Source organism: Eschrichtius robustus, chromosome 8 (genome assembly GCF_028021215.1).
Source record: "Eschrichtius robustus isolate mEscRob2 chromosome 8, mEscRob2.pri, whole genome shotgun sequence".
NCBI lineage: Eukaryota > Metazoa > Chordata > Mammalia > Artiodactyla > Eschrichtiidae > Eschrichtius > Eschrichtius robustus.
The window spans coordinates 70,942,009-70,969,974 of NC_090831.1; the positions used below are offsets into that span (position 1 = coordinate 70,942,009).

Below are 27,966 nucleotides of genomic sequence, written 5' to 3' on the forward strand. Positions count from 1 at the left end.
AAATAGTCAGACTTGAGGAAAGGTTTTGAAGAAGGAAAATGAAAAGCATTTAAAATTTAAAATGTAAATCAAGTTTTTAGCTTTAGAATAGAATATAATTCAGGCCAGACTAATTTCAAATTTATGATAATTTCATTAGCTGCATTGAAGCTTTCCTTGATCCAATCTGTAAAAGAGTAGTTTGCTAATTAATAATTACAAAATATGGGAGATATTTAAGGCATTGTTTTCAAGCACTATTTGCATTTGTTGTTTTCAAGCACCATTTGCTCACAAGCTACTAATTATAATTTTAATTCATTTATTAACTTAGATCCAACAGAATCTTTGGTAATGTTTTACTATTCATTACTAATGTTATTGTAATTACTTAAAAGTTATATACATGCATTTATGTTCCAATAATATAATTCAGAATTTTTAAAGTAATTAAACTTCATTTTCTGGTATAGGTTACATGTTAGCTTTTAATTTACTAAAAAAGATTTAATAGACAACCTCTAAATTAATACTCTCAACTATATAGTGAAGGACTGAACTGCTATGGAGAAGTAAATAAATAAAACATTCTTACAAGTATGTTGAAACCTGTCAATTTTTTTTTTTTTTAACTAAGCTACAAAATTTTTATCCATCTGTCTTAAACTCACACTAATCAGATAAAATAATTTGTATAAGCTCTTTAATGCAATAGGGCATCTTTCCACTTTAATTAATATCCTTACATGCCCACAACAGTCATAGTTTACCTTACCTTTGTTTCTCAAATAGTCCATGTTAATTTCTGTGGTAAAATTGTAAGTAATAGTAATTATTATAATGGATGATTAAGTTGAAGACAAATATCAATCCATGGTTCTTTTCAAAATGGTACTATTTTTTTTTTTTTCTATCTCAGTAGTTATATAGAGCTCACCGATCCTCCAGTCTTCCTCTTAAACTTCTGACAAATCTTTTTAGAAGTCCCCCTGAGACCCTTCTTCTTTCCTTTTCTCTGGGTTTTACTTGGGATTCTCACCTAAGTTCTTTCTCTTGCCCCTTCGTATTCACCTTTCATCTCAACTGTTGCCATGGAGTCAACCATAGCAACGATTCCCCAATCAATAGCTGTCTGATTTCTCAAAAGCAGCTCAATCCAATAGCTCACTTTGTCTCTGTGGTATTTCTTTATATATATAAAGCTAGAAAAAAATCCCAGTTTTAATCATTCAAATGCTTTATTAATTGATGCATATATTTTTGCTGAAATTAGTATTTCTTTGCATGTAATTTTGTTATTCTCAATAAGCAGGATTTGTTAAGAGAGTTTTAAATAATTTAAATTTTATATTTTATAAGCCCTTTACATAAAATAAATTCACAGAAACAAATGTTCTTTATACTCTGGTTCTAGAGGACAAACTGATCCCATGTGGAAGCTCTCCCTTCCATAGTGATTAACTAGAAATAACAGAAAAGATGTGTGATTTTAAAATCCATTACCACAGAGGAAAACATGAACGGGTAACTTTGGGGGAATCCTAGAAAAATTTTAAAAATGGAATTAAATATGAGGAAAAAAACCAAAGGGTGCTGCTCTGGAGACTGCTGGTTCCAGACAAAATGGTGTAAACACATTCCATTTTATTTCTCCCACTAATCACAGCAACAACAACAACAAAAATCTTGGACAAAAAAATGTAAGACACTTATAGAAGACTCTAAAGGGAGGAGAAAATAAAGTGGAATGGCTAGGGACCTTGGAACTTGAGGAACAACCTGGCAGTAAATTCCCTGAGTTTTTTCTTGCCTCATAAATACCTCAGCCTGAATGCTACAGAACCTAGAAACATCAACAGTCACAGACAGAAAACAGCCCCAAGAAAAGTCTGCTTTCTCTAGCCAGAGGACCAGGAAAAGGTGATCCAACAAGACACAAACTCCTTAACCATACCTGCCTGTTCTGGGGGGGTGAACATTAGGAAAAGCACCACTCCTCTCCCCTACCACACTGGGCACTGCAGTGGTAGACCAAGGGGGCAGAGCTCTGTTTTCCACTCTTCCCACTGTAGTAACAAGGAGATGACCCTCGCCACATGAGTCAGAGGGTGAAACCTTGTCTTCCAAACTTGCCATGAAACAAAGAGGTGGTACCCTTCCATATACCCAGACAGTGCTGAGAGATTGTGGGATGCAGTACAGTCATCTGGGTAACTGAAGTAGAGCAGATCAGAATAGCATGGCAGAGTCTTGATAAACTAAACTGATATTTGAACTATAGTACACCAAAAGAGTAACAAGATATGCATTCTGAACCTAAACAGGTTGCTAAAGAAGATGACTTAATAGGAACCAAAGTCTCATAACACAATACTCAAAATGTCCAGGGTACAGTACACAATTGTCATACCAAGAACCAGGAAAGTCTAAACCAAATGAGAAAAGACAATCAATAGATGACAACATCTACATAACACAGATGTTGGAATTGTCTGAGCAGGATTTGCAAAAAGCTGTCTAAAATGCTTTAACAAGCAACTGTGAACAATTTTGAAACAAATTTTAAAAAATAGAAAATATTGCAAAGAAATAGAAGATGTGAAGAAAAATTAAATGGAAATTCTAGAACTGAAAAATACAATAATCTAAATAAAAACCTCGCTGGACAGGCTCAATAACAGAATGGAGATACAAGGTAAGAATCAGTGAACTTTAAGATAGTTTAACAGAAATTAATTAATCAAAAATACATAGAGAAAATGCTTTTGGAATAAACTGAGCCCTAGGGACCTATAGGATAATAACAAGAGATCTTAGATTCATGTTATCAAAGTCCCAGAAAGAAAGAAAAAAAAATGCAGTATTGAAAACAATTCAAAGAAATAATGGCTAAAAACTTCACAAATTTGATGAAAGATATAAACCTACAGATTCAGGAAGCTGAGCAAACCACAAACAGAATAAACTCTCCAAAATCTATACCTAAATACATCACAGTCACAGACAAGAGAAAAACTTTTGAAAGCAGTTAGGTAAAAATCAACACATTACCTACAGAGGAACAATGATTCAAATAACAGCTGGTTACTCATTAAAAATCATGAAGGTCAGAAGAAGTGATACAAAATTTTTCAAGTGCTGAAAGAAAAGAATTGTCAACCCAGAATTATATATCCAGTAAAAATATGCTTCAGCAATAAGAAGAATTTGAGGATAAAAAAAAAAATTAAGAGAAATTATCCCCAGCAGAATGAAAGAATAGCTAAAGGAAATTCTTCATACTGAAAGAAAATGATAACAGAAGGAAACAAAGAACATCAAAAATGAAGAAAGAACAACTTAAAGGATAAAACATATGGGCAAGTCCAATAGATTATTTTTCCTTGCAATTTAAAAAAATCATGTTTAACAGTTATAACAGTGTCTGATATGGTTCTCAGTGTATGTAGAAGTAATATTTTAAGACAACTATATTATAAAGAGGGAGAATAAAGTGACCTAAATGATGGTGATGCATCCACATTACACTTGAAGTGGTAAAATACTGCTAATAATAGACTACAATAAGCTGCATATACTTATTGTAATACCTAGAACAACCACTTAAAAAAACTGAATGAAGAGACAGACTCAAGAGATAATACTGTAGATAAATCAAAATGGAACACGAAAAAAAAAAAAATGCTCAAGCAACACAGAGAAAGACAAGAAAGGAAAAATCAGAAGAATGAAAAATAAGGAGAATAAACAAAGCACATAATAAATGGCAGACATGAATTCTGAAATATCAATAATTACCTTAAGTATAAATGGCCGAAAACACATGAAAAAGGGAGCTGCAAAGTACATGAAGCAAAAACTTACAGCAATGAAAGGAGAAAGAGAGAAATCCATAATCACAGTTGGGGACTTCAATACCCCTTTGTTAAAAGTTAGTAGAAATAGCAGAAAAAAATGTTAGGAAGGATTTAAGAGAATTAAACAATACCCAGCCAAAGAAATCTAATTGATAATTATAAGAACATTCTACCCAACAGCAGCAGAATACACATTCTTTCTAAGTGTGCTTGGGACATTCAAAAAAGACTATTTCTTAGATCATAAAATGAACCTTAAGAAATTAAAAGAATTGAGGTCATATAAAGTATGTTCTCTGATCATAATGGAGTCAAACTAGAATTCAATAACAGAAAGAAAAGAAAAATATCACTAAACACTTAGAAATCAAACAATCTACTTCTAAATAATCCATGTGTCAAATAAATAGTCCCAAGGAAAAACTTTTTAAATCAACTGAATTAAAATGAAAATACAGCACATCAGAACTGTAGAAAACCACAATGAGATATCTATCACTACATATTTACCAGAATGGCTAAAATAAAAAATAATAATAATAATGACAACACCATATTCTGGCGAGGATCTGGAGAAACTGTACTTTTTCATACATTTCTGGTAGGGATGTAAAATAGTACAGCTACTTCAAGAAGCAGTTTGGCAGTTTCTCAAAAAACTAAACATGCAACTATCTCATGACCCAGCAATTGCATTCCTGGGCATTTATCTTAGAGAAATGAAAACTTATGCTCACACAAAGACCTATAGATGAGTGTTCATGGAAGCTTTTTTGTTATAATCAAAAACTGGAATCAATCCAGTTGTTCTTCAACAGGTGAATGGTTTAACAAACTTTTACACTGTTACAGTTACATTGACCATGGAAAACTACTCAGCAATTAATTTAAAATGAACTATTGATATATACAACAATTTGGATGAATCTCCAGGGAATTATGCTAAAAAGCCAATCCCCCGAAATTGCATACTGTATGATTCCACTTATGTGACATTTTTGAAATTGCAAAATTTTAGAAAATGAAGACAGACTAGTGGTTGTGAGGAGGTGGGGAAAGGAAGGATGAGAAGGAGAGAGGTATGGCTGTAAAAGGGCAACATAAGGGACCCTTGTGGTGGTGGTAATGGAACTGCTCAGTGGTAGAGGATACATGAAGCTACAAAGGTGATAAAACTGTATAGTACTTAATACACACACACATACAAATGAGTACAAGTAAAACTGGGGAAACCTGAATAAAATCAATGGGTTTCATCAATGTCAATATCCTGGTTGTGATATTATACTATAATTTTTCAAAATATTACCATTGAGGGAAACTGGGCAAAGTGTATGAGGGATCTCTCTGTATTATCTCTTACCACTGCATGTGAGTCTACAATTATCTCAATAAAAATTTCAATTAAAAATATCTGTGATATGTAGCTCAAGCAGTGATACAGGGAAATTTATGGGAATAAAATGCTTAAACTTTAGCCTGTGTTGCTAGTAATTTTTGCTCAGAAAGTCCTGATTATGCAGAAAGATGAAAATATTAGCTGCTTCTGGACAAATATATCACAGATTTAAATGTAAAATGTAATACTATAAAACTTTTAGGAGAAAACATGAAGAAAATCTTTGTGACCTAGAGTTGGGTAAAGAGTTCTTAGATATGACTCCAAAGGCATGATTCATAAAAGAAATAATTGGAGCTCATCAAAATTTGAAATGCTTGCTCTGCAAAATACCCTATTAAGAAGATAAAAACACAAAACAAAAACTGGGAGAAAATATTTGCAAATCATGTATTCAATGAAACATTCATATCCAGAACATGTAAAGAGTATTTTAACCTCAACAGTAAAGCAAACAATCTAATTAGAAATGGGTAAAAGATTTGAACATACACTTTACCAAAGGGAATAGAAAATATGTACACTTAAAAATTTTCAATACCATTAATGTAGTAGGCAGAATAATGGCCTCCAAATGGTGTCCACCTTCTAATTTCTGGAACCTGTGAATATATAATCTTACTTGGTGGAAGGGACTTTGCGGAGGTGATTAAAGATAAGGACCTTGGGACTGCCCTGGCAGTCCAGTGGTTAAGACTTTGCCCTCCAGTGAACAGGGTTCGGGTCCAATCCCTGGTCGGGGAGGTAAGATCCCACATGCCTCGGGGCCAAAAAAACCAAAGCATAAAACAGAAGCAACATTGTAACAAACTCAATAAAGACTTTAAAAATGGTCCATGTCAAAAAAAAAAAAAATCTAAACAAAAAAAAGTTAAGGACCTTGAGATAGGGAGATTATCCTGGGTTATCCAGGTAGGCCCCGTTTTATCACATGAGTCCTTAAAAGGTGACAATCTTTTCTGGCTATGGTCAGAGATACACAACAACAGAAGGGTCAAAGATATGTGATATTGCTGGCTTTGAAGATGGAAGGAGGGCCAGGAGCCTCTGGTGGCCTCTAGAAGCTAGAAAAGTCAAGGAAATAAATCTTCCAAAAAGGAATGAAGCCCTGCCTACACCACGATTTTAGCCTCATGGGACCTGTGTCAGGCTTCTGACCTACAGAACTATAAAACAATAAACTTGTGCTGTTTTAAGCTGCTAAAGTGGTGGTAAGTTGTTAGGGCAGCAATAGAAAACTAATATAATCAGTCATTACAGAAATGCAAATTAAAACCATGATGAGATAACAATACATGCCCATTAAAATAGCTAAAATAAAAATTACTGACAGTAGCAAACACTGGAGAGGATGTGGAGAAACTGAATCCTCATAAATTGTTAGTGGGAATGTAAAATGATACAGCTACTCTGGGAAGCAGTTTGGAATTTTCCTTAAAACCTAAACATGCAACTATCACATGAGCCAGAAACTGTACTCCTGGACATTTATCCTAGAGAAATGAAAACTAATGTTTACACAAAAACCTATAAAGTAATGTTCATAGAAGCTTTATTTGTAATAGCCCAAAACAGGAAACAATCCAAACGTCCTTCAATGGATGAATCAATAAACAAACAGTGATATACCCATACTATGAAATAATTCTCAGCAATAAATAGAAACAAACTACAGACACATGCAACAACTTGGATGGATCTCAAGAGCATTATGTGAGTGGAAAAAAAAAGTCAGTCTCAAGGAGTTGAATACTGTATGATTCCATTTGCATAACATTCTCAAAGTGACAAACTATAGTGATGGAGAACAGGTGAGTGGTAGCCAGGGGTTAGGGATGGGGAAAGTGTGCGACTATTAAGAGATAAAATGAAGAACTTTATCTGCAATGATGGAACATTGCTGTATCCTGGTTGCGATGATAGTTGTCTGAATCTATGTCATACAATTTTATAGAACTACCCCCCCCAAAAAAAAACACAGTATACAACAGCATCATTCATAATAGCCAAGAAGTGGAAACAACCCAAATGTCCAACAACTGATGAATGGATACACAAAATGTGGTACATCAATATAATGAAATGGTTTTTGGCAATAAAAAAGAATAAAGTACTGATACATGCTACAAAATGGATGAAAACATTAGGCAAATACACAGAGACAGAAGGTAAATTAGTGATTGCCTAGGACTGGAGGATAGAGAATCAAGAGTGACTGCTAATGGGTACGGGTTTTCTTTTTGGATGTAATGAAAATGTTCTAAAATAGATTATGTTGATGGTTGTACAACTCTGAATTTACGACAAATCAGTGAATTGTACACTTTAAATGGGTGAATTTGTGGTATATGAATTGTATGGCATATGGTACATGAATCATAATTTCAGTAAAGCTGTTTTTTAAAAAAAAGGAGTGCATGTCAAAACTGATGAAATCTGAATGAGGCCTGCACCTGAGCTAATGGTATTGTGCCAAAATGAGTTTCTTGGCTTTGACAACGTATTACATACATTGTACTGAGTGAAGGGTACATGGGAATCCTCTGTACTATTTGGCAACTTCTTGTGAGTCATAAATTATTTCAAAATTAAAAAATTATTTTTAAGGAAAGTGTGCTGCTTCATGCACTTGGTTGAAAGACCTTTGAAGTAGGAGGGAGCCCTGGGGCAATGGACAGAAAGATGACAGGGTTACTACAGCGGGAGCAGTCAAGTATGTCAACCACTCCATGGTTCTCCCTGTGTAAAGAAACAAGCAAGAGTGGTGCCCACCTTCAGGCAGCAACAACACATGTAGAGGCCTCCACTGGAAAGGAAGGACTAGGATCTTGGAATAATGGTCACAAACAGGAGGAATGAAGAGTGTCCATCCCTCCTGTAGCTATAGGTACACCCCAATCTATAGTCTCTTCTGCCTCTCCCACAAGTGACTGCAAGCAGTCTGCCAGTCCGCTCCCAGCATCGTTTCATGAATCTCCCCCATATGCAGGCTGGAGTAAATTGATGGAGCTTTCCCAGGATGGCCAAACAGGGCAACACAAATACAAAGATACACACACGACCACTTAACAGTTGAGATTAGCCAGCATCATGAGAAAGAGGTACCATGCATGAAAGAATGCACACGTGAAGAATAGTTAATAGAGCTGGCAGCACTGGACTTTAGACACCATCACTACTTTATTTAACACATATTTCCTGAGCTTGCCTGTTATGTACCAGGTACTTTAACTTCTGGAGATACCACAGTAAACACAACAGGCAAGGTTGCTACCATCATGGACATTTCAATTTTTACTGGTCGAGACAGACAACAAAAATATAAGCAAAGGAAAATATCAGAGCACAAAACGTGTTTTGGACAAAAATAAAGCAGAGTGGACCTTCCCTGGTGGCGCAGTTGTTAAGAACCCGCCCGCCAATGCAGGGGACACGGGTTCAAGCCCTGGTCCGGGAAGATCCCGCATGCCGCAGAGCAACTAAGCCCGTGCACCACAACTACTGAGCCTGCGCTCTAGAGCCCGCGTACCACAACTACTGAGCCCGTGTGCCACAACTACTGAAGCCCACGCGCCTAGAGCCCGTGCTCTGCAACAAGAGAAGCCACTGCAATGAGAAGCCTGTGCACCGCACGACGAGTAGCCCCCACTCACTGCAAATAGAGAAAGCCTGCACGCATCAACGAAGACCCAACGCAGCCAAAAATAAATAAATTAATTAATTAAAAAAAAATAAAGCAGAGTAAGAAAGGAGTAGGGGGGAGAGAGAGAATATGTCTTTGAGGGTATTAAGTGCTGCTTTGGATAAGGTAGTCAGGGATTATCTCTCTGATGGGGAGGTAACCTTTGAGTGGAGATCTGAATAGTGGTGGGAGCAAGTCTTATAGCGTCCAGGGGGGTGGAAATAGGGCAAGCAGGGGAGGGGAACAGGTATCTGTGTGTGGAGGGTTTGAAATTTTGACAATAGCAGGGAAACCAAAGTGTTTGGAGCAGAATGGGCAAAAGGGGGGAAAGTTTAGAGAATCCACAGGAGCCTGATCATCTAGGACAATCTAGGCCAGTTTAAGGACTTGTAATTTTATTCTAAGCTTAATTGATACAGTATACTCCAAGAGTATTTTAACCAGCAATTCTTTAAAAAGAATCAGCCAGCAATCGTGTAAATTAAAGGCTTCATCTTTGAAATGAATCATTCAATAGATGAGTAGAAGAGCAGATGGGACACACAAAAAGAGCAAATTAGTGAGCTGGAGGAAAAACCCAAATATTTTTTTTCCAGAATACAGGACACACACACAATAAAAAGATATAAAGTAAGAAGAGGAAGACAGAATCTCAAACAATCCATCCAGAAGATCCAAATTTTATCTAATAGAAGTTTTGGAAGATACTATTAGAAAAGTCCTTTTAGGGGGCTTCCCTGGTGGCGCAGTGGTTGAGAATCCGCCTGCCAATGCAGGGGACACGGGTTCGAGCCCTGGTCTGGGAAGATCCCACATGCCGCGGAGCGACGGGGCCCGTGAGCCACAACTACTGAGCCTGCGCGTCTGGAGCCTGTGCTCTGCAACAAGAGAGGCCGCGATAGTGAGAGGCCCGCGCACCGCGATGAAGAGTGGCCCCCACTTGCCACAACTAGAGAAAGCCCTCGCACAGAAGCGAAGACCCAACACAGCCAAAAATAAATAAATAAATAAATAAATTTTTAAAAAATGTACTTAAAAAAATTTAAAAAAAAAAAAAAGAAAAGTCCTTTTAGGAAAAATGGAGAAGAGACAATGTTCAGAGCAATACAAGTATAAATATATGCTTAAATAATACCATTAAGAAGTTTCAATTTATATGAAACAGAGCAAATTCTGCACCTAGTAAAGACATAAATATTTATCAAAAATCCATGGATCATTACAAAATATGACCATATACTACACAACAAAAGAAGAAGATAGACAGTTATTTTATAAGACTATTACAATCTCTAAATGTAAACAAGGCAAATCCTGCCCAAGAATAAAATTAGAGGTCAATTTCACTTCAGAACATAGAGTCCTAAATAAATATTAGCAAATCAAATCTGGCAGTGTATTTTAAAAAAATGATGAAGTAGAGTTCACTGTTTTTTAAAAAACTCTATATGTAATTTATTATGTTAACACATTAAAAGTTAAAGCAATATGATTATGTCAAATGACATAAGTAAAACTTTAGGTAGATTTCAACATTCATTTAAACTTTAATTTTTATTTTTTCAGCTACAAGAGATTTATTAAAGAAAGGCTTCCTAGAGACATTAAGCAAATGGGAGAAGGACAGGGAAAGGGAAGAAGCCAAAAAAGGATGTGATTTCATGTGAAGTCCCAGCCTGATTCCAAGGGGAGCTCCGGAGCATAAATTACTCCTTAGACCATGTCCTTCCTTGAAGCAGGGGAAGAGGGCTTGGTATTCTCTGCACTTCCTGCAACTGTGGTTTGGTGTCTGACATTAATCTGGGGTAAATCTTCAGTCATTATTGCTTCAAATATTGCTTTTGTTCCTTTCTCTCTTTCTTCTCCTTCTGGTATTCCCATTATGCATGTTAGATCTCTTGTAGATGTCTCACAGTTTCTGGTTATTCTGTTCTGTTTTCTTCAGTCTTTTTTTTTTTTTGCTTTGCTTCTCAGTTTTGGAAGTTTCCATTAAGATATCAAGTTCAGAGAGTCTTCCCTCAGCTGTGTCTAGTCTACTAAGGAGCCCATCAAAGCCATTCTTCATTTCTGTTATGGTGATTTTGATCACTAGCAATTCTTTTTGATTCTTTCTTAGGATTGCCATCCCTCTGCTTACATTATCTGTCTGTTCTTGCATGTTGTCTAGTTGTTCCATTAGATTCTTTAATATATTAGTTATAGTTGTTTTAAATTTCTGGTCTGATAATTCCAATATTCCTGCCATATCTGACTCTGGTTCTGATGCTTGTTCAGTCTCTTCAAACTGTGTTTTTGCCTTTTAGTATGCCTTGCAGCCTCTCTGGGAACCAGTGCCATGGTAGGAAAACTTGAACTGTAATCATTAAAGACTTGCTAGAGGATTAGTATGGACAAGCAAGAAATCTAAATAAAAACTCCAGGGGGACCCACTCATGGGGGGCAGTCCCACACTTGTGAATTTTATCACTAGGAGCTCCAACAGGTCCTCACAGTGAATATCAGAGAAAAATCCCCTTGTGCTTCTAGCAGGGAGAGGGGAAAAGTAACCTTTTTGAAATGTGTCACTGCATTCTATTCTTCTTAACAAAGGCTGCCCTCAGGATAAACTATTTTACCAGAGAGTAACCTGGTGGAATTTTATCAGAGCCCAACCTACCTGGGGGAAGGGAAACACTCAACTCCAGACTCCTGTAGCCGTCCTCTCCCAGCTAAGAGAGGGGGGTGGGGGGGGTGCGGGAAAAACTTGGAAGCACTGGTGAGGTTCACAGTGCAGGGGCAGAGGCTCACCAAAAGACTGAGACCTAATCATAGGACTATAGAACACTTCCTTTCTTCCCACACCTCACCACCACACCACTAAAGGCCTACTTACAACTGTTCCTTTTACTCAGTATACCTAAATTAGTGGATAAATACTAAGTTCACAGATGGTAAGATTTGCCATTTTAAAGATGTCAGTTCTCCAAAAATGAATCTATAAATTCAGTATATCCCATATCTAAGGTCAATAGGATTTTTCATAAACTTTTACATGCTAATTATAAAATTTATCTGGAGGTGTAAGATTTTAAGAACAATCAAGATATTTTTGCTTTAAAAAGGTAACTGGGCTGAGGCAATATAATTTGTTCAATCTAATATGCAATTGTATTATAAATCTATAGTGATTTATTAAATTTTTTAAAAATTAGTTAATTTATTTTTGGCTGCATTGGGTCTTTGCTGCTGTACGCGGGCTTTCTCTAGTTGTGGCGAGCAGGGGCTACTCTTTGTTGCGGTGCGTGGGCTTCTCATTGTGGTGGCTTCTCCTGTTGCAGAGCACAGGCTCTAGGCGCGCAGGCTTCAGTAGTTGTGGCACATGGGCTCAGTAGTTGTGGCTTGTGGGCTCTAGAGCGCAGGCTCAGTAGTTGTGGTTCACGGGCTTAGTTGCTCCGCAGCATGTGGGATCTTCCCGGACCAGGGCTCGAACCCGTGTCCCCTGCATTGGCAGGCGGATTCTTAACCACTGCGCCACCAGGGAAGCCCCTATAGTGATTTAAATAGCATTATTGGCACAATAAGAAAAATAGATCAATTTCTTAAAGAATAAAAATTCTAGAAACAGACCCATGAATACATAAGAAAGTCAAATTGCAGAAGAATTACAAAGATAAATGAATATCCAAAAAGATACTTGGTCTCACAAAGATTCAGAAGCATACAAATAAAAAGGAAAATGAAATACCTTTTTTTATGCAACAGTCAGGCAAAAAATAAAATGTCCAATAACATCAATTGATTGGTAAGGATTAGAGGAAAAGGTATTTTCATACTGCTGTTGTGTTAACTTAGTATAGCCACTCTGGAGGACAATTAGGCAGTGTAGTAATCGATTAAAACTGAATATATGCATACTCTAAGACTCAGCAAATCTATTTCTAGGCATTTACCCTATAGAAACATTTATACTTATGCACAAGAAATCACATGCAAGATTATTTATTGCATAATTATTTGTGATAGCAAAAAATCTGAATATCTATCAATTAGAATCAGTTAAATAAACTAAAGCACATTCGTGCAGAGGAATATTATGCATCAAAGAATAAAGTACTCCTGTGAGAACTAGTAACATGGAAAATATACGTAGGTGACCTCAAGTTCAGAGATATAATTTAAATATTTATAAGAGTTTTATGGGGCTTAATGATAAGCAATATTGATAGACAGCATATGAAAAGAATTCAGGTAGAATTCATGCAAGCTCAAAGATCTTTAGAGTTAAATGGAACTGCGTTTACTTATTTTAGCCTTAGGAATGCAAGCTTTAATCAAGTGATGTTGCCCCCTGTGTAGGATTTCACAGTCTAATCTGATTTAAATGATGAGTAATTAAAAGGTTAATTTTGTGTCAATTTGGCTGGCCCACAGTGCCCAGATATTTGGTCAAACATTATTCTGGATGTTTCTGTGAAGGTGCTTTTGTGGGGTTTTTTCTTTTTTTTAGTTAATTTTTATTGGAGTATAGTTGATTTACAATGCGTTAGTTTCTGCTGTACAGCAAAGTGAATCAGTTAAACATATACATATATCCACTCTTTTTTAGATTCTGTTCCCATATAGGTCATTATGGAGTATTGAGTAGAGTTCCCTGTGCTATACAGCAGGTTCTTATTAGTTATCTATTTTATATATAGTAGTATGTATATGTCAATCCCAATTTCTCAATTTATCCCTCTCCACCTTTCCCCCTTGGTAACCATAAGTTTGTTTTCTACATCTGTGACTCTATTTCTGTTTTGTAAATAGGTTCATTTGTACTAATTTTTTAGATTCCACGTATAAGCGATATCATAAGATATTTGTCTTTCTCTGTCTGACTTACTTCACTCAGTATGACAATCTCTAGGTCCAACCATGTCACTGCAAATGGCATTATTTCTGTGAAGGTGTTTTTGAAATGAAACTAACGTGGCGGACTTTGAGTAAAGAAGATTACTCTCCATAATGTAGGTGGGCCTCATCCTATTAGCTTGAGGCCTTAATAAAACAAAGACTGACATCCCCTGAGCAAGAAGGAATTCTGTCTGCAGACTGCCTTTGGACTCAAACTGCCCCTCTTTCCTGGGTCTCCACCCTGCTGGCCCACTCTGCAGATTTTTGGACTTACCAAGCCTCCACAATCACATGGGCCATTTCCTTAAAATAAATCTCTCTCTATGTAACTATGCATAGCCTATTGGCTCTGTTTCTCTGGAGAACCCTGACTAATCCAGTAATGACAGGACTCAAATCCAGGCATGTAAGCTATGTCTGTGGCCAGCTTACTCTTGAAGTTTTGGAGTCATTGGCTTTGCAATTTTTCATATAAGTAAGGACCAGTGCATATCATCATTGCCACAGTGATCCAATTATGCAAGTCTATAACCTCTGTTTGTTGCAAAACTCTATCAAGTAAAGAAAACAACACCAAAATTATATAATAAAGTAACCCCCAAAATCATGTGAAATAACATAATTTTTCTTTAGTAGGTAAGCATCTTTCAACCCTAAGAAAATTTGAAGGTAAATATATAAATGTCAAGATAAACAAATCTGTGTTTTCAATAATTTAGTGTTCAGAATTTTGCATAATTTTATATTCCATATACCTGTAATATTCAAAATTTAGTCTGATAGAATAATAGCTTATTAGAACAACAATCTTGTGATTCTAATTTAAAATGTACTATATAATTTATTTAGGCTTATGATTTTAATTTAATGTCTGTGCTTCATAAATATTAATGGAACATTAAGAGAATTTAAGAATCATCTATTTATAAGTATAATTTATTTCATATATGAGCTATTTAACTACTCGGGAAAATTTTGTTTGTTAAATCAGACAATGTAGAACTTTAAAAGGAAACAGAATATTAGTTTCATGAATACAGTTTGGATAAAGAAGTTTAAATACCTAACTCTATAAATTGGTCTTAATATTAATCAAAGACCTCTTAAAGGGATCGTTGAAATTTGCTATGAATAGAATAATAAGATTTGTAATCTCTTCTTCAAGCATAAGATATAGGTTTCATAATCTATAATTAATAAATTATCAATTTTTAAAAACAAAGATCACCTCTGAAGAGTGTTTTCTGTGCTAAAAAAGTCATCCTCAAGGCACCAGAAAAACTAGTTGACAATATTGCTTCATGAACACACACACAATAATACCATATGTTTCTATTGGTACATATATAAGAAAATAATAGACAAAGAAAAGAATACATATGAAACTAAGAAAAGTATTTTCCCATGGACAAAGGGCAGGGAGATTTTAATTTTATCAGTAACATTTGAATATTTTGCAGTGTGAAGGCATACATGTGCTGTTTGTGTAAGAAAAAATAAATTAAAGAAAATCCTTTGTTAGGTCATGTGTATCCATTCCGGGTTCAATAATCAGGGGTCGATATACTTCTGACTCTCTATGTTGTCTCAAAACAAGTCTGTGTCAGGAGTTAACCTTGCTCCTTTCATACTAACACAAAGCCATTCTCCAAACACTACCATTTCCAACCACCTTCCTATTTGAGGGGCTTTATACAATGGGTAAAACTAAAAAATACAAATAAGACACCAAATGTAATTTTGGTACTAATGTTGAGAGTTTTGTTGGATTTGTCAGTATCACCATGGCAAGAGGTGAAACATAATAGTTTAGGGAATATCAACAAAAGTAGGAGGGCATGCTTGTAAAAAGGCTCTGGGGTGGGGAGCTCCTGACATACAAGACCATATTTTCCAAGTGTAGCCTGGAGAAGAAACTTGTTATTTTCAAAGAACTAAAGGTAGAATTCCTCTTGAGGTGCTAAGACTCTTGTTTGTTTGCTAGAAAAGAACCTGCAGCCAGGCTGGATGTGAAATGACAGGCTTTGAGACATGGTCTGGAAGAGAAGGCAGAACAGAGGGAAAGTGAAAATCCTTGGCATAAAGATTTCATTCTAGAGCAAAACTGGGAGGGCCCTAATATTGAAGTAGAGTGTCCTTGGGTCAGAGTCCTTTTAAAATTACCATGTATGATCCTGTCTTGAAGAACAAATAGGCAAAATAAAGTGGCATTACTGGAGCTTGTATACAAAGGTTTTTGAAAGATGAGATATTTAATTAAAATTGCTGCTATCCATTAAAAACTTGTGCTTAGAAAAGTTTATTAGGTTGCAAAATGATAGGGTTTTAAATTTTATTTATTATTATTTTTCTTAAGAAATAGGTCAGTAATGCATATTGTCTTTCCTGGCTAAAGCTCTAGTAATATCTGACATGACCATAAAACTCCTTGCTGAAATTATGTGTAAAAATTTGCTCAGCACAGGAGATAGTTCCACCCTGACCTAGAAACCAGAGCCAGGAGCTGAATGATCTGATCCAACCTTCCTTTGCTCCTACATGTTAAGCCTTAGAAGAGGGAAAGTCCCCAGCTATCCAGGTGAGCTGCACAACTCCTGGGCAGAACTGAACTCTGAACTCTGCAGGACCCCTAGGTAAGCAGTGGCTCTCCTCTGCCATCCTGCTGGAGGACAGTGTCTAGGAATGGTGGCAATGAAGATCATTTCTGTTCCCACATAGTCAGGATGTTAATCATCAAAAGACCAGTTGGGATTATTACAGAGAAACATCCTTCGGTGCTCTCCTGGAACAATAAGAACACAAGGAGAATTTTGGCTTTACCCTTGGAAACCTGAGAGGGAGAGAGATGCTGGAGAAATGGACTGATGGCCCAGCAAAATGGTGAGACAGCTGGGTGGAAGGAAAAATGAGGACAAGAAAGAAATGTCCAGTGATGAAGGTGACTGGGAGTTAGAACAAGGAGAGGTAGAATAAGGCTACTTAATAATTACTTTTATACTGTTTATTTGGCTGTACTGTGAAGTGACTCTCCTCCATCCCCCAGCTACCTGAATCTTCAGTGCCAAATGTATTAATTGTCTTAACGGTTCTTTGTAGATCATTAAAGGAAAGGGAAGGTAGTTGCATACTGCAGGGTGGAGGGAAGAGAAGAGACACAGGAAATAAGACACACAGCAAAGGTGGAGAATTTCAAGTAAGCAAGAAAGAAGGGTGATCCAAGCCCCTGAAATTCATGCCAAGGAATCTTTAGGGAGACTTAGAGCAACAGATTACATAAGATGGGGTTTGAGCAAGTTAAAAAACCTATTAAAGAGAAAGATAACTCCAAAGTTTGGAGGTGTGAGGACCACCCAGGAGGCTATCACATGTATCACACATCACTGACACCAGACAGGGAGAAATGAAGAGGTCAAACACTGGTTCTATGTATTCCAGTGGACTCTGAGATTCATTATCTACTTCTTTGTCCGTGCATCTATCCACCCATCTATCTGTCACTGATTTTATCTATCAAGTTGTTCACTCCCAGTTTTCCTCAATATCACTCTCTATTTCCTTTAAGCTTTGAATGGTTTCTTCAGTACTGAAGGGAATTTCTTTTCTAGTTAATAACAGGGGTAGAATTAGCAAGCACTAATGCAGTCTGTGGCCACAACCTAAAACCAACAAAACACAAAGAAAAACACAAAGAAAAAAGTGCTTTTTCTTGCTATTTCCCTCTTTGGTGGCAAGAGGTTGCTTACTAAAGCTTTAGGAGATGGCCTAAGTGAGTTTTTCTGTAGCCCCCTGGGGGTGGGGGTGATGGGGTCAACTTCCGGTCCCAGGTCAGCTCCACAGCCGCCCTTGGACTAGGAGGAGTTCAGCTGTCAGCACTCATGGATGATCACCAGTCTGGAGTCCAGCAGTAGCTGCTGACCCACAAGCCCACTGTCCTCTTTCATCCCTTCTTCCTGTGTGCTCTTCACTGTTCAATTCTGTCCAATTTCCTCCACCAGGAATTTTCCATTATTCCAGTGGCCTGGACAAATTTCTGTGATTTCTCATGACTTATGGGCCTCTATGCAGTGCCTCATGTTGCTAGAATTGGCTTCATTTTCCACTTTTAAGATATTCAAGTAACTTCAATTTCTTCTCACTTAGAATAGTCACACGACTTACTTTCTAAATTTTGTAATGTAGGAGAGGTTAGTTGAAATGAAATATAAGGTTACAAAGAATACTGAGGACTTAATTTAGCATCCCCCCTCCATCTCTGCAATTTAATCATATTTCATGTAAACAGTCATTATGTTTTCAAGTCATAAAATATTAAGTAAACATGGATGATAACCACTATCTGTGTCTGAAATAAGAAAGAGCCCCGTCCCTAATTCCCACACCAAAAGTGAGCTCATCTTCCCCCAAGGCAGCCAGGCAAATTCAAGCTCCAGAGCTTCTGTGAAATATAAAATAATGAAAAGAAAATGCACAGGCTTAAAAAAAATAATGATAATAATAATAAAACACTGCTTGCAGGAAAAATAAATGAAAGGCAGAAAATGAAATGTGTCCAAAAGTAATTCCTTAAGACTCTTATGTCAATTCTCCTAAAATAAAACATATCAAATAAAATCTAAATTCCTCCTGCTTGCCTGTGCTGTACACACACAGTCCATTAGCAAAGGGGATGGGGTCCCTGGAAACAGAAGCATCAACCGAGTGAGCAGTGCCTTGGTCTTTATAACGTTGCCTCTAGGGAGAAAGTTCTTGACCTCCCCCACCACCCATCACTGTCCCTTCTCTGACCCTAGAAATGGGTGCTTTCAACTTCCACTTGTTAAAATGCTGGCCTGTCTTCCCAAGCTGCAGTTAGGTTCATGATGTCCCCTACAATGTCAAGGGCTGGCCCCAGAATCTGATTAGCTGCTAATCTTTACTTCTGTTCCTCAGATGTCTCCTTGAATGGGCTTTGAGCCTCTCGCCTAAAACTGTGATACTCTTCCTGCTTCCTGTGGCAGGCCCAGTTCTATCACTTGCACCCCTTTTGGTCAGCCTGCATGGCAAAGCTGTTCACCAGAACAAAGAATAAATGGCAGGAAAAGGTACTCAAAGGAAGAAATCATGCATTTTTCAGAAAACTTACCAACTTGACGAAATTATCAAAACTGTTTTTCAGTAGTTCTTACTAGATACAAGTATATGGTAGCCCTCAGAACTTAGGAAAAACATATATACTTACAGTCTACTACACTGGATTTATATATAGCTATTTCAGTGAAAAAGCACACTATAAAGAATCAGCACTATGCAAAGTGGAGTGTTTGGGTGAAAGGCAACCATTTTAAAAAACAGTCAGATATCAAACAAGGTCAAAGAATTTTTCAAAAAGTGGAGTACCAGAAGGAATGAGCTAAAAGATAAAAGATGGCAGTTGGAAAATGAGACCTTAAAAGTAAGATTTTAGAATTGTTGTGATTAGTGGTAATAGCAAAATCTTAAAGTACAACCATAGAAGTAGGCAGTGAAGTAGGGTAGAGACAAGGTCACTGGAGGAAAGGCAATTGTGGAACTGAAAATGTAAGTCTGGAAAGGTTACACAAAAGGATGTTAAAATCACCGAGCATTTTGGAAGGATAGAATAAAAGGGAGTGATTGTGGGTGGGAGCAGAACCATCTAGGACAGATGGGGAAGTATTCTGGGATTGGGGGGTCAGTAGATAACACAGAAAGTTGAAAAGAGTATTTAGAGACGATGTTTCAGAACATAGGGGATTTTGTTAATGACTATGGGTTTCAGAGGACACAACAAAAGTGTTTTGGAAGTTGGGGGTGGGGGAGGATAGGGAGATGGGAGAAAGTACCCTGCCATATGGGAAGAGTCTGCAGGATGAAGGCTGACTAGGAAGCCTGGGCTTCTGCACGTGACCACATCACATAGGGATAAAGGGCCTAATGAGATGAAACAGATATTGGAGGTGAGGAGGTGAGTTGTTCCAGGGCTCTCTTGTCACTCTTGTCCATGGAGGTACAGAGGCCAGGAGAGGGGCCGTATTAGGCCAAGCACAGATAACTCTGGAGATTTCTTTCCAATCCTCTATCACCTCCACCGTCCACATTGTTCCCAGTCTGTATAAAGGGATAGATAGCAAATAGGTTGCATCCTCTATGGTCAAGGAATCACTGCCTGGAGCGCTGCGCTATAAAGAACTTCAAGGCCACATTCAGATTCAGGAGAAAAGGAAAATGATCACCTCTATGCCAGTATCTGCTTTCCCTAGTTTAAGGTGATCCCTAAAGCTCAGTTCAATGTCTAATTCTCCATCCTACTTCCTACTTTTCAACCTGCCTCCTAGCCACTTAGGACTTTTACATATGTCACTTTGCTTCAGGCTACAACCTCAACCCTTCCTGAAGATCCTCTACACAACTTGCTGTGCTCTCTAATAACGAACCCCACGTTTCCATGTCCAGACAAGACCTCATTCCTAAGCACTAAAAACTTGTCTGCAATCTTCTCCTGGGCTTGGAGCACATCAAAGGTGCTCATCAATCTTCCCCTGTCCATGCCACCCCAATCTGTTCCTCTCCCATCCCAGTTAGTGTATCCCCATTTACACATTTGAACAACCCAAGTCATCTTCAATTCCTCCTTCTCCCCCACGTCTTATCAGTCACCTATTTCCATCCATTCAATCTCTGAAATTCCTTAAATCTGCTCCTTGTCCTCCGTCCCCACTGCCTCAGCCTTGTTCACATCTTCTCTCAAGGAAACTTAGGAAGTAGACTCTACCCAACTCACCCTCCAACAGCCATCAGAGTGACCTTTGTGAAACACTGTTTCTCCTTCCCTTAAAAGGCTTTTGTAGGGTGCTCCAAAGACAAAGAAGATAAACTCAAAGGGCCAATATTGCCGGAACAAAGAGTTACAGGACTCCTATCACTCTGTCACAATGTGACCACTGCAGTGTCCCAGAGCCCTCGCAAGCAGCATGCCCGGTCCCTTTCCCATTCCATATAAGGAAAAACATTTGCCCCGTTTTTCTCCCTCTCAGCACACTGAATGTATACATACTCTGCCCAGTCAGCAGACGACTTGCACATTCCCTGGCTATAAAAACAGACAAGCAACCCATGCTCATTGTCGACTTTCCCTGGCTACCAGGAAGTCGGCCCGCTATTCTTGCAGCGACCCTTCTCTTTAATAAACTCTATTTTCCTTACATTCTGCCTTGTGTCTGGAAATTCTTTTCCAACCTGCGCTCCAACCACGACAGCTTTAGTGGCTTTGTAGCACATACAGGATAAAAATCAAAGTTCCTAGCCCTTGCCAGATAACATTGTACATGTTTGTTCAGGTGCCTACTCTCCCACTAGATTATGATCTCCACCAAGGCAGGAAGGTATGCCTCCTTTATTTTGAGTTCCCAGTAACTGCTTGGAGATGCAGAACATACTCAATAAATGTGAAGTGAAGTAGTGCAAGCAGGCAGAGGAAAAGTATAAAAAGTAACCCAATTTTAAAGATGCTCTTTCATGAGAGTTGACACGAGCGCATTTTCTATAACTCTTGCTATAGCTAATTCATCTCTGCTCTTACCATAAATAGCAAAGGAATAAAAATCTTTTAATTTGACAATTAACAAAAAATATATCAGGGTGGAAATGAGGGGGTTTTTTTTGTTTTGTGTTTTGGAAATGAGATGTTTTTTGTTCATTTGTTTTTGTTTGTTTAACTTTTTATTTTATATTGGAATATAGCCAGTTAACAATGTTGTGACAGTTTCAGATGCACAGCAAAGCGACTCAGCCATACATATACATGTATCCATTCTCCCGCAGACGCCCCTCCCATCTAGCCTGCTGCATAACATTGAGCAGAGTTCCCTGTGCTATACAGCAGGTCCCTGTTGGTTATACTTTTTATTTTTATTATTGTTTTTATTTTTTTTAACATCTTTATTGGAGTATAATTGCTTTACATTGTTGTGTTAGTTGCTGCTGTATAAAAAAGTGAATCAGCTATACGTATACATATATCCCCATACCCCCTCCCTCTTGCATCTCCCTCCCACCCTCCCTCTCCCACCCCTCTAGGTGGTCACAAAGAACCGAGCTGATCTCCCTGTGCTATGCGGCTGCTTCCCACTAGCTATCTGTTTGACATTTGGTAGTGTTTATATGTCAATGCCACTCTCTCACTTCATCCCAGCTTACCCTTCCCCCTCCCCATGTCCTCAAGTCCATTCTCTAGTAGGTCTGTGTCTTTATTCCCGTCTTACCACTAGGTTCTTCATGACCATTTCTTTTTTTTCCCCTTAGATTACATATATATGTGTTAGCATACTGTATTTGTTTTTCTCTTTCTGACTTACTTCACTCTGTATGACAGACTCTAGGTCCATCCACCTCACCACAAATAACTCAGTTTCACTTCTTTTTATGGTTGAGTAATATTCCATTGTATATATGTGCCACATCTTCTTTATCCATTCATCTGTCGATGGACATGTAGGTTGTTTCCATGTCCTGGCTATTGTAAATAGTGCTGCAATGAACATTGTGGTTCATGACTCTTTTTGAATTATGGTTTTCTCAGGGTATATGCCCAGTAGTGGGAATGCTGGGTCGTATGGTAGTTCTATTTTTAGTTTTTTAAGGAACCTCCACGCCGTTCTCCATAGTGGCTGTATCAATTTACATTCCCACCAACAGTGCAAGAGGGTTCCCTTTTCTCCACACCCTCTCCAGCATTTATTGTTTGTAGATTTTTTGATGGTGGCTATTCTGACCGGTATGAGGTGATACCTCATTGTAGTTTTGATTTGCATTTCTCTAATAATTAGTGATGTTGAACATCCTTTCATGTGTTTGTTGGCAATCTGTATATCTTCTTTGGAGAAACATCTATGTAGGTCTTCTGCCCATTTTTGGATTGGGGTGTTTGTGTTTTTGATATTGAACTGCATAAGCTGCTTGTATATTTTGGAGATTAATCCTTTGCCAGTAGCTTCGTTTGCAAATATTTTCTCCCATTCTGAGGGTTGTTTTTTCATCTTGTTTATGGTTTCCTTTGCTGTGCAAAAGCTTTTAAGTTTCATTAGGTCCCATTTGTTTACTTTTGTTTTTATTTCCATTTCTCTAGGAGGTGGGTCAAAAAGGATCTTGCTGTGATTTATGTCATAGAGTGTCTGCCTATGTTTTCCTCTAAGAGTTTTATAGTGTCTGGTCTTACAGTAAGGTCTTTAATCCATTTGGAGTTTATTTTTGTGTATGGTGTTAGGGAGTGTTCTAATTTCATTCATTTGCATGTAGCTGTCCAGTTTTCCCAGCACCACTTATTAAAGAGGTTGTCTTTTCTCCATTGTATATTCTTGCCTCCTTTATCAAAGATAAGGTGACCATATGTGCATGACCTCTGGGCTTTCTATCCTGTTCCATTTATCTATATTTCTGTTTTTGTGCCAGTACTATACTGTCTTGATTACTGTAGCTTTGTAGTATAGTCTGAAGTCAGGGAGCCTGATTTCTCCAGCTCCATTTTTGTCTCTCAATATTCCTTTGGCTATTTGGGGTCTTTTGTGTTTCCATACAAATTGTGAAATTTTTTGTTCTAGTTCCATGAAAAATGCCATTGGTAATTTGATAGGGAATGCATTGAATCTGTAGATTGCTTTGGGGAATACAGTCATTTTCACAGTGTTGATTCTTCCAATCCAAGAACATGGTATATCTCTCCATCTGTTTGTATCATCTTTAATTTCTTCCTCAGGGTCTTATAGTTTTCTGCATACAGATCTTTTGTCTCCTTAGGTAAGTTTATCCCTAGGTATTTTATTCTTTTTTGCAATGGTAAATGGGAGTGTTTCCTTAATTCCTCTTTCAGATTTTCCATCATTAGCGTATAGGAATGCAAGAGATTTTGTGCATTAACTTTGTATCCTGCTACTTTACCAAATTCATTTATTAGCTCCAGTAGTTTTCTGGTAGTATCTTTAGGATTCTCTATGTATAGTATCATGTCATCTTCAAACAGTGACAATGACAGTTTTACTTCTTCTTTTCTGATTTGGATTCCTTTTATTTCTTTTTCTTCTCTGGCTGCTGTGGCTAAAACGTCCAAAACTATGTTGAATAACAGTGGTAAGAGTGGGCAACCTTGTCCTGTTCCTGATCTTAGAGGAAATGCTTTCAGTTTTTCACCATTGAGAATGATGTTGACTGTGGCTTTGTCATATACAGCCTTTATTATGTTGAGGTAGGTTCCCTCTATGCCTACTTTCTGGAGAGTTTTTATCATAAATGGGTGCGGAATTTTGTCAAAAGCTTTTTCTGCATCTATTGAGATTATCATGTGGTTTTTATCCTTCAGTTTGTTAATATGGTGTATCACATTGATTGATTTGCATATGTTGAAGAATCGTTGCATTCCTGGGATAAACCCCACTTGATCATGGTGTATGATCCTTTTAATGTGCTGCTGGATTCTGTTTGCTAGTATTTTGCTGAGGATTTTTGCATCTATGTTCATCAGTGATATTGGTCTGTAGTTTTCCTTTTTTGTGACATCTTTGCCTGGTTTTGGTATCAGGGTGATGGTGGCCTTGTAGAATGAGTTTGAGAGTGTTCCTCCCTCTGCTATATTTTGGAAGACTTTGAGAAGGATAGGTGTTAGCTCTTCTCTAAATGTTTGATAGAATTTGCCTGAGAATCCATCTGGTCCTGGGTTATTGTTTGTTGGAAGATTTTTAATCACAGTTTCAATTTCAGTGCTGTGATTGGTCTGTTTATATTTTCTATTTCTTCCTGGTTCAGTCTCAGAAGGTTGTGCTTTTCTAAGAATTTGTCCATTTCTTCCAGGTTGTCCATTTTATTGGTATATAGTTGCTTGTAGTCATCTCTCATGATCCTTTGTATTTCTGCAGTGTCAGTTGTGATTTCTCCTTTTTCATTTCTAATTCTATAGATTTGAGTCTTCTCCCTTTTTTTCTTAATGAGTCTGGCTAATGGTTTATCAATTTTGTTTATCTTCTCAAAGAACCAGCTTTTAGTTTTATTGATCTTTGCTATTGTTTCCTTCATTTCTTTTTCATTTATTTCTAATCTGATCTTTATGATTTCTTTCTTTCCTTCTGCTAACTTTGGGGGTTTTTTGTTCTTCTTTTTCTATTTGCTTTAGGTGTAAGGTTAGGTTGTTTATTTGAGATGTTTCTTGTTTCTTGAGGTAGGATTGTATTGCTATAAACTTCCTTCTTAGAACTGCTTTTGCTGCATCCCATAGGTTTTGGGTCGTCATGTTTTCATTGTCATTTGTTTCTAGGTATTTTTCGATTTCCTCTTTGATTTCTTCAGTGATCTCTTGGTTATTAAGTAGTGTATTGTTTAGCCTCCATGTGTTCGTATTTTTTACAGATTTTTTCCTGTAATTGATATATAGTCTCATAGCGTTGTGGTTGGAAAAGATACTTGATACTATTTCAATTTTCTTAAATTTACCAAGGCTTGATTTGTGACCCAAGATATGATCTATCCTGGAGAATGTTCCATGAGCACTTGAGAAGAAAATGTATTCTGTTGTTTTTGGATGGAATGTCCTATAAATATCAATTAAGTCCATCTTGTTTAATGTATCATTTAAAGCTTGTGTTTCCTTATTTATTTTCATTTTGGATGATCTGTCCATTGGTGAAAGTGGGGTGTTAACGTCCCCTGCTATGATTGTATTAGTGTTGATTTCCCCTTTTATGGCTGTTAGCATTTGCCTTATGTACTGAGGTGCTGTTATGTTGGGTGCATAAATATTTACAATTGTTATATCTTCTTCTTGGATTGATCCCTTGATCATTATGTAGTGTCCTTCTTCGTCTCTTGTAATAGTCTTTATTTTAAAGTCTATTTTTTCTGATATGAGAATTGCTACTCAAGCTTTCTTTTGATTTCCATTTGCATGGAATATCTTTTTCTATCCCCTCACTTTCAGTCTGTATGTGTCCCTAGGTCTGAAGTGGGTCTCTTGTGGACAGGATATATATGGGTCTTGTTTTAGTATCCATTCAGCCAGTCTATGTCTTTTGGTTGGAGCATTTAATCCATTTACATTTAAGGTAATTATCGATATGTGTGTTCCTATTACCATTTTCTTAATTGTTCTGGGTTTGTTACTGTAGGTCTTTTCCTTCTCTTGTGTTTCCTGCCTAGAGAAGTTCCTTTAGCATTTGTTGTAAAGCTGGTTTGGTGGTGCTGAATTCTTTTAGCTTTTGCTTGTCTGTAAAGGTTTCAATTTCTCCATTGAATCTGAATGAGATCCTTGCTTTGTTGTAGGTTTTTCCCTTTCATCATTTTAAATATGTCCTGCCACTCCCTTCTGGCTTGTAGAGTTTCTGCTGAAAGATCTGCTGTTAACCTTATGGGGATTCCCTTGCATGTTATTTGTTGCTTTTCCTTTGCTGCTTTTAGTATTTTTTCTTTGTATTTAATTTTTGATAGTTTGATTAATATGTGTCTTGGTGTGTTTCTCCCTGGATTTATCCTGTATGAGACTCTCTGCACTTCCTGGACTTGATTGACTATTTCCTTTCCCATATTAGAGAAGTTTTCAACTATAATCTCTTCAAATATTTCCTAGGCCCTTTCTTTTTCTCTTCTTCTTCTGGGACCCCTATAGTTCGAATGTTGGTGCATTTAATGTTGTCCCAGAGGTCTCTGAGACTGTCCTCAATTCTTTTCATTCTTTTTTCTTTATTCTGCTCTGCAGTAGTTATTTCCACTATTTTATCTTCCAGGTCACTTATCCGTTCTTCTGCTTCAGTTATTCTGCTATTGATTCCTTCTAGAGAATTTTTAATTTCATTTATTGTGTTGTTCATCATTGTTTGCTTGCTCTTTAGTTCTTCTGGGTCCTTGTTAAACGTTTCTTGTATTTTCTCCATTCTATTTCCACGATTTGGGATCATCTTTACTATCATTACTCTGAATTGTTTTTCAGGTAGACTGCCTATTTCCTCTTCATCTGTTTGGTCTGGTGGGTTTTTACCTTGTTCCTTCATCTGCTGTGTATTTCTTTGTCTTCTCATTTTGCTTAAGTTATTGTGTTTGGGGTCTCCTTTTTGCAGGCTGCAGGTTCGTAGTTCCTGTTGTTTTTGGTGTCTGCCTCCAGTGGGTAAGGTTGTTTCTATAGGTTGTGTAGGCTTCCTGGCAGAGGGGACTGGTGCCTGTGTTCTGGTGGATGAGGCTGGATCTTGTCTTTCTGGTGGGCAGGACCGCATCCGGTGGTGTGTTTTAGGGTGTCTGTGAACTTAGTATGATTTTAGGCAGCCTCTCTGCTAATGGGTGGGGTTGTGTTCCTGTCTTGCTAGTTGTTTGGCATAGGACGTCCAGCCCTGGAGCTTGCTGGTCGTTGAGTGGAGCTGGGTCTTAGTGTTGAGATGGAGATCTCTGGGAGAGCTCTCGCCAATTGATATTACGTGGGGCTGGGAAGTCTCTGGTGGACCAATGTCCTGAACTTGGCTCGCCCACCTACGAGGCTCAGGCCTGACACCCGGCTGGAGCACCAAGACCATTTCAGCCCCACGGCAGTGAATGTGGCAGTCTCCATTATGAAGTCAGATTATGAGGGTCTACAATAGCTGTTCAGGTAGAACAGGCTGACTTGGGAGCAATTTGTCTATGAGGCTGTCTCCAGCAGCTGGTGTCTGAAAGAGTAGGTCTCCTCATGTGCTGCCAGAATTTTAAACGTTTATATAGAGGTCTTCACTGGGTTCAGTCATGGATTCAGTACAGATGGTCTCTGAAGAAGACCTTACTCTCTCAATGTTGTGTGCTTGAAACAGCTCCTAAGCCTGAGGGTCTACAAGCTGCAGGAAGACGAGACCGCCCAGGGCGGCCTGCAAGCCGTGATTCTTGCCACGAGCCCCGCTGCTGCTGTCGTGGAGTCCTGCTTCCCCCGCCACCCACCCTATAGTGAGTTTTCAGTGAAGCTTTCTCTCTGTGTTGATGAGATTCATGCTACCTGAGTTGCGCAAAGCCACAGAGCACGTAAATGTTGGGGTGGGGGTACAAACCCAGCAAATCTGGCTCCAAGGTCTGTGTTACGTCACCCAACGAGAGTGGGGAGGCCACGCACCTAAATGCCTCACCCCCGCGAGCCACCTCCTCAAACCCGCAACGCCACAGGTGGTTATCCTTTTTAAATATAGCAG

At 37.9% G+C, this 27,966-nt stretch overlaps 1 protein-coding gene across 1 annotated transcript in view; it reads right to left on the bottom strand.

Moving 5' to 3' along the window:
- The window catches only part of ASB4 (ankyrin repeat and SOCS box containing 4), a 117,047-nt gene that overhangs the window by 83,584 nt on the left and 5,497 nt on the right, over window positions 1–27,966 (bottom strand). The gene's annotated exons all lie outside the window — the stretch shown is intronic.